Source organism: Austrofundulus limnaeus, unplaced genomic scaffold (genome assembly GCF_001266775.1).
Source record: "Austrofundulus limnaeus strain Quisiro unplaced genomic scaffold, Austrofundulus_limnaeus-1.0 Scaffold367, whole genome shotgun sequence".
Lineage (NCBI taxonomy): Eukaryota > Metazoa > Chordata > Actinopteri > Cyprinodontiformes > Rivulidae > Austrofundulus > Austrofundulus limnaeus.
Genome location: NW_013952769.1, coordinates 43,784 through 49,935, shown reverse-complemented (window position 1 = coordinate 49,935; position 6,152 = coordinate 43,784).

Genomic DNA, 6,152 nt, shown 5'->3' with positions numbered 1-6,152 from the left:
GATTTAATTAGAGAGAACATTTTTCCTGGTGCTGAAGCATAATATTCTTGGTTTTTTTCCCCTCTCTGCTCTGCCTTTTCTTTGTTTTCTGTCACACTGTAATGAAAGTCAGTGCTGATTGCAGCCACACCGGTGAATCCTCATTTTAACACATTAACATAGTTTGCAACAACTAGATGAGCTCTTGATGAAAATGATTTGATTAGAAAATGGTGGATGGTTATGAAATGAAGGCAAGAATACCTCATTGAATTTAACATTGGAGTACTTTATATGACAATTGATGATTGCACATCTCTTGTGTCATAGTCCCTGTGGCCTCAAAATCACAGATGTTTGCTGAGGGTTTAAATATTTTAAACACAAGCTCATATAAATTTCTTTAAGAGGGATGGAAGAGATGACTCACAAAACAGAATTACTTTATCATTTTTGACAAACTTTCAAATAGTGCTTTACATGGATGGAAACATATTCAGATGACTGTGTAGACAACAAATAAGTTTATTAAAAGGTATCATGTTTTTAATTTTGTCTTAAAATTAAGTCGTAAAGCAAGATAAATGTGACAAAGACAAGAAACAATACAAGGATTTACAATTCTAAAATAGTAAAGCAGCCTGTCAGCACTAAAACTCTGTGCAGAGATGATAGGGATTCATCCTTATGCTCCCCAGTAAAATGCCTGCACTGTAATTTAGTATTTATTTCATTTCTTTAAAAGACTTTTGAAGGGGGAGACAACCATCTTTCATGACTTTCATTATTAACCCCGGGAAAACATAGCTACTGGGAAACAGAGGCCCAAGGGCCCAGAAGTGGAAACTTGAGGAAGAACGCTCCTACTTTTATAGGARCTCACAATTATGTGACACAAATATCAGATGGAAAGATGATAAATGGCAAGCTGATCATGTTCATAAGCCAAGAACTGATCACTAATTCATCTGATGAGACTGATCTTGAGATCATGCGGTCAGAAGTCACATCAACGTTGGCCTCAAAACTGGACTAGAGCAGACCCTAATAGATCCAGTATTCCCCCTGGTCAACCTGTGTTCACCAGGTCTGTTATCAGTTCGTCCCTTCCACCAACCAGATGACACCAGTTAGGGGAGGAGGCTCATGAAAAACATGCATCAACAGACCTTATAGTTTGCTTGTAAAATGATTTATTGTTTTCTCTTTTTACTTTTTAGGAGAACAGGTGTTTGTAATATTATTTTCTATGCATAATAATGAAATTATGTCATACTGTATGTAGTTAGTTCCTTGGCTAGATGCAAGAAAGGAGAAATAGTTTATGAATAATCATCACAGAAGTTTAGCTTTTGAGAAACTCAGATGGCACATTACCACTGCATTACTCTCCTGTTGTCCTTAGGTCGTTTTGGCCCAGGGGCAACGGGAAGGTTTAGAGCAACTGCATTTAGGTCCACGTCTATTTGAACAGAGACAACATTTTCCTAATTTTGGTTCTGTATATTACCACAATACATTTTCAGAGTTTCCACCAGTGATGGCGAATGACTCACAGATACCATGACTTTCAGTTTTGGGTCACTTACATAAACTTACATTTTTTATACCTCTAACAGTTCATAGGACTTCAGGAGCCTGAATTAATTWAAAAAAAATAAGGGTGTTCTGAAACATTTGACCATTAGAGTAGGTACAGGGAACCTAAGAACAAAGGTTCATGGGAACATAGATACGTGAGAACAGTTAGTGGGGAACATAGGTATCAGGGGAACATAGCTTGGGAATGTAGGTACCTGCGAACATACACTAGGTATGTCCACCACCCACTGGAACACAAGTTAGGAGTGATCAGGACTCTGTACCAYAGAGCAGACAGTGTCCCTACAAACCCAGGAGCCAGGCAGAAAGAGAAATCACACACACGACAGGCCCTGGAGCAGTGTGGTTATCCTGACTGGGCTTTCCTGAAAGCAGACAGGAAACACAGACAGGATTCCATGCAACCTTCAGGTGAAAATGAAGACCCCAAACCAGAGGTTATTCCGTATGTTGCGGGTGTTTCGGAGAAACTGAGACGTTTATTTTCTAAACATGATGTCCCAGTGGCTTTCAAACCCCAAAACACATTACGGCAAAGGCTGGTTCACCCCAAAGATCCAGTGCCCCGGCACAAACAGAGCAATGTTGTATATGCTGTTAAGTGCCAGGAGGACTGCRACCAGTTATACATCGGGGAAACAAAGCAGCCACTGTTCAAAAGAATGTCCCAACACAGACGAGCTACATCTAATGGCCAGAACTCTGCAGTTTTCACTCATTTACAGGCCAGCGGTCACTCTTTCAGAGATGAGGATGTTCTCATTCTTGATAGRGWGGAACGTTGGTTTGAGAGAGGAGTAAAAGAAGCCATTTTTGTGAAGAAAGACCGTCCATCATTAAACAGAGGTGGAGGCCTCCGTTTACAGCTGTCCCCCTGCTACAGTGCTGCTATTGCCAGTATCACTCTACCCCCTGTTAACAATAGGTGTTCATTAGGTGTCAATGATAGCCATGTGATGTGAGTATCAGTCACCTGGAGGCWGGGCTTAAAAGCCTGAATTTTGCCTGAAACTCTCAGACTGAAGAAGTCTCTTGGAGAAGAGACGAAACGTTTCATTAAAGAAGAACCCGTCCAGAAGACCTATACATTTTTTTTCTTTTTGATACAGTAGGTACACGTGTACATGAGATCATAAGTGCCTGAGAACATAGTTACTTGGGAACATGGTTAATGGTTTATGGTGAGTTGGGATGGATAAAGAACTTATATGAGCAGGGGGCTCATAAATGGGCCTATTGCTGAGAACCAAGAGTCAAGACCATGAGAACTTTCCCAAACCTAAGATGTGGGCCATTTATCAGCTCCCTCCAGAGGACTGAGTGTTGAAGTCTGATCCAGGCGTGTAGGGCAATCCTACAGTCTGTTGTTGAGATTCCTTCAACAGACTCTGGTTCTTTGAAGTGGGCCTGACTGCTAGCTCTTGCAAGGTAGTCAGCTCTCTCGTTATCGTTAATGCCAGTATTTCCTGGTACCCATTTAACACTTATAGGGACTAAGAATGAGGGGTTGAAGGAGCAATGTGGTCATTGTCTCAGTCTAATGGTCCTAAAGCTACAGGTTCAAGATCAGATGGCATCACATAGCATAGGATCTGGTTTTAAACAATTACCAAATCTTATTCAAGTTCACTCAATGTGGCAACCTTTGCAGACAGGAACAACTGAAAAAACAACATAACTRCAAGTGACCACAGCACTGACAGTGTGAAAACAAAATAGGCAAAATACCTCCAATGGTTTATGTTAATTACTGAAAACATTTTTGAAATATTCAGAGATTTCAGAAAATAAATAATGCAGAATACCATTTCAGAAACATCATGGTACTGTGTTTGTTTAGGAATTAGTCTTGAAAATGCAACTGTTTTGCTGTTGTCTTTCCCTTGTTAAAGTGTTGTTGAAAGCTGTCAAATATGAGTCATAGTTAGTCTCTGTGAGCCGTTTGARGCTTCCGATCTATATGTTCAGTCCAACAAATACTTTCCTCACAAACCCAAACTGCAGGAAGTAAAGCCACATAAACAAAAAGTCCTTGAAGTGTTTAAGGCAGTAATAACAGAAGACATTTTGTCTGTGCTGAGCAGCCTAAAAGCAGAAGAAAAAAGACCTGAAAAAGTGATTACTTCTCTTTCTTCTTMCTCTTTTTGAACCTCTCATAACGGACACACTTTACTGAAGCCCAGGGACATTTAGAAAATGCCTAAAAAGRTTTATTTTCATAATTGTCATATCTGAAAGGTTTTACACTATGAGAAGGTGATTTGGTTTTGTTGATATAATTTTGTAAAAATTGTTTTTCTCATGTCATTGTAAAAGCCAAATTCTACTAAGAGGTAGTTTTGTTTTGACACTTTTTCAACAGAAAAACAWTGTGCAGAAATGTAAGACAGCAGAATAATAGGCTTAAAGTTGCTTATAAAAAGTGGACTTGGCAAGAGTACTGACCAGCTAATGTTGCAATACACCCCTAATTTTTTAAAAAAAGATTTAATCTGCATTTTAGGTAAATACAAAATACAGAATGGTCCCATATTTAACCTACCATTKGTTTGTCTCTTTTTAAATTTAATGCAGCACAAAGTTTGTTCCATATTTCTTGAGCTGTYATTCTGTCCAAGTTTTGTGTGAAAAGGAGGTAATGATTGTATAAAACTTTCAAGATCTAAGCCAATCAGAGGCGCAGGAGGCTAGGTCTGTTATTGGATCATCATTAAGAAATATCTTTGGGTCTTCATGATACAATCAGCCTTTACAGACAAAGTATTGTGGTCAAGACCACCTAACCAAAGGACAAGTCAAGACTGAACAAGACCAAGACTTTTAGAGAAAGTTGAGACCAAGGTCAGGGGAGGGTGAGGCCATGTCTAGACCAAGACCAGAAAAGAAAAAAAAAATACTAAAACACAAACAAAGAAACAAAGAAACAAAAAAATAGTTCCCTAAAAATATAGTATACTGTACACAAGTACGCTAGGTATGAAGAGCAAAATTGACTAAATCTCTTTGTGTGAAGGCCAAGAATTTTGGTACAGAGGCAGATTGCTAATGTTAACCAGCGAGCTTTGCTAACACCACTCACACATAACTTACCTTTCTTTGTGCTTCTTTTCTAAGCGACGATAAAGGTTTGATGTAGTCCCCAACGAAGCACTGCAGAATTTACAAGTCGCAAAGTGCTTTCKCCTGGATGTTCTTTCGCAGATATTTTCTTTATGATTTATGTAGCTAAACTGTATTACTGAAGATTTTGCAGGCATCTTCTCCTGCTATCAGAGATCCACTGCTTGGGCAGAACACTTCACCTGCTTGCCTACTGATGATGGTCAGAGGGTCCGGTGGCACCGGTGCCTGGCAGCCTCATCTCTCTCATTGTGCCCCAGGGCAGCTGTGGCTGGAGCTTTCCACCATCAGTGTGTGAATGTGTGTGTGTGCRTAGGTGAGTGTCTGAAGTGTAAAACGTCTTTGGGGTCCAAGTGGATTTGATGAAGCGCTATATAAGTTCAAGCCATTTACCATTTTACCAAATAAACTGGAAAATATTCTGGCAATATAGTGACATTTCTACAGTTGTGACCTTGACTGGTCTTGAAATAAAATACAGAGTCCTCAATGTCTGAGACAAATGCAGTTGAGTCCAAGACAAAGAAAAAACATCAAAAMGTGGTTTTAAGACCAAGACCAGTCTTGAGTACTGCAGCACTATACAAATGTACAGAAACCATTGGTGTGTCACATGACACATGAGCCGGCTAATGCAACCAGATTAATATTGTATATGAGGTTTGTGTATAGGTCTTACAATGCCCTCTCTTGGTTGGTTGTAATAAGTTTAGTGGACACAGGAACCACATTGCAGTTCTAAAACAGACAGGCACAGGTGGGTTTATTAGCATTAGCTTTGTGATAAAATATTGTGTATTAGTGACCATTGTCCATCAAATGATTGTTGGTTACTATTCCTCACTAGGTGCTGACTGTAACCGCTGTGAGAGCCCAGACTATATGAAGAAACAGAGACGCAGAATGGGTTTATTTTTATTTAGACGAGTTGGACTAAGTTACAGCCAAGTGCACAATTACTCTAGGACCCTTTATTTTACTGGGCAAATTTGTTCCAAATGTTTCCCACCCTAATCTGAACAGCTAAAAGCAGTAAATGCTGCAGTCTAAACTAAATCACAGATTACTGATCTCAAGGCTTTCATCATTTAATTTCTCAGAACGGTCATTGTCTTGGTTTAAATCATATTTGGAAGATCGTGAACAATGTGTTGGCATTGATAACAGCAAATCTGTCTTCTGTAAAATTGTAACAGGGATTCCACAAGGAACCATCTCAGGTCCGGTCCTTTTTAGTTTGTATGTTAATAGCCTTCCAGAAATTTGTCCTGAAGTCAATTTGCAAATGTATGCTGATGACACCGTTGTTTATACATCAGACAAAAGCGGTATTGTTGTTAGTGAAAAACTTCAGAACAGTCTGCAGAGATTATCTACATGGCTACACGATTCTTGCTTAACTCTCAATACAAAGAAAACACAGTGTATTTGCTTTTCAATCAAGAAAACAT